Below are 2,328 nucleotides of genomic sequence, written 5' to 3' on the forward strand. Positions count from 1 at the left end.
TTTTGCAAAGTGACGTAAAGAGAAGGTTGATTGAGTTGCTTCGAGAGTATGTTGATACCTTCGCCTGGTCGTATGAAGACATGCCTGGTTTAGACACTGACATCGTTATGCACAGGTTACCGCTCAAACCAGAATGTCCACCTGTAAAGCAAAAACCACGAAGAACTCGACCTGATATGGCTTTGAAAATCAAGGAGGAAGTTGAAAAATAGTTGAAGGTTGGTTTCTTATCTGTGTGTGAATATCCTCCTTGGATTGCAAACATCGTACCTGTTCCTAAGAAGGACGGAAAGGTGCGTATGTGTGTCGACTATCGAGATCTGAATAGGGCAAGTCCGAAAGATGATTTCCCTCTACCTCATATTGATGTGCTAGTCGACAATACTGCTCAATATTCGGTATTCTCATTCATGGATGATTTCTCTGGCTATAATCAAATAAAAATGGCTCCTGAAGATATGACCAAGACTACTTTCACCACTCCGTGGGGTACGTATTGTTATAAGGTGATGCCTTTTGGTCTTAAGAATGCTGGTGCAACGTATCAACGAGCAATGGTGACCCTTTTCCATGACATGATCCATAAGGAGATTGAGGTGTACGTTGATGATATGATTGCAAAGTCCCAAACTGAGGAGGAACATTTGATATATCTTGAGAAATTGTCTGCTCGTCTGCGAAAATTCAAGTTGAGGCTTAATCCAAACAAGTGCACTTTTGGAGTGCGATCTGGCAAATTACTTGGATTCATCGTGAGCCAACGAGGGATTGAGGTAGACCCTGATAAAGTAAGAGCAATACAGAATATGCCAGCACCAAAGAATGAAAAGGAAGTTCGAGGGTTCCTTGGGAGATTGAATTACATAGCCAGGTTCATTTCTCACCTCACTGACACTTGTGAACCCATCTTTAAGTTGCTACGCAAGAATCAAGATATCCGTTGGGATGATCATTATCAAGAAGCCTTTGAAAGGATCAAATAGTATCTCCAAGAGCCCCCAGTTCTCATGCCTCCAGTTCCTGGGAGGCCGCTTCTTATGTACCTAACTGTGCTTGAAGGATCCATGGGGTGTGTGCTGGGACAGCATGACGAGTCCGGTCAAAAAGAGTGCGCCATTTATTACCTGAGCAAAAAGTTTACCGATTGTGAATCCCGATACTCACTACTCGAGAAAACTTGCTGCGCTTTGGTATGGGCCGCTCGCCGACTGAGGCAGTATATGTTGACTCACACCACTTTATTGATCTCCAAAATGGACCCGATAAAGTACATCTTCGAAAATCCGGCACTCACAGGAAGACTAGCACGGTGGCAAATGCTTTTATCAGAGTACGACATTCAGTATGTCACACAAAAAGCCATCAAAGGAAGTATTCTTGCAGATCATCTCGCTCATCAGCCATTGGAGGAATATCAGTCAATGAAGTTTGACTTTCCTGATGAGGACATCATGAAACTGGATGATGACGAAGGACCCGAATCAGGGGAGCGATGGACTCTCACGTTCGATGGTGCATCAAATGCTATGGGTCATGGTATTGGGGCAGTTTTGACTTCTCCTCGTCATACGCACATCCCTTTCACGGCAAGAATATGTTTTGATTGCACGAATAATGTTGCAGAATACGAAGCTTGTGTGATGGGCCTCGAGGCGGCCATTGATATGAGAATCAAGATCCTTGAAGTTTATGGGGATTCTGCCTTGGTCATACATCAGATACGAGGTGATTGGGAGACACGACACCCCAACTTAGTTCCTTATAGGGACTATATCTTGGAGTTGTTGCCCGCTTTCGAGGAAATCACTTTCGATCATATCCCTCGGGAAGAAAATCAGTTGGCAGATGCTTTGGCTACTTTGGCAGCAATGTTCAGAGTTAGCTACCCTAATGAAGCACCCGACATAAGGATCCTCCGTTATAAAGAGCCCGCACATGCATTCCCTGCCCATTGTCTCACCACTGAAGAGGTGTATGATGAAAAGCCTTGGTATTACGACATCAAAATGTATGTTGAGAAGCAAGAGTATCCCGAAGATGCTACAATTAGTGATAAGCGAACGCTTTGAAGGCTAGCATCCAAATTCTTCTTGTCAGGAGACGTCCTGTAGAAAAGAAATTATGATTCAGTTTTGCTCAGATGCGTGGATAGACATGAAGCAGAATTGATCATGCGAGAAATTCATGAGGGATCTTTTGGAACTCATGCCAGTGGACATTCTATGGCCAAAAGGATTTTGCGAGCAGGGTATTATTGGATGACAATAGAAAGTGATTGTTATGTGTACGTGAAGAAGTGTCACAAATGCCAAGTGTATGCGGACAGGA

This window comes from Vicia villosa, linkage group LG3 (genome assembly GCF_029867415.1).
Source record: "Vicia villosa cultivar HV-30 ecotype Madison, WI linkage group LG3, Vvil1.0, whole genome shotgun sequence".
In the NCBI taxonomy this organism is placed as follows: domain Eukaryota; kingdom Viridiplantae; phylum Streptophyta; class Magnoliopsida; order Fabales; family Fabaceae; genus Vicia; species Vicia villosa.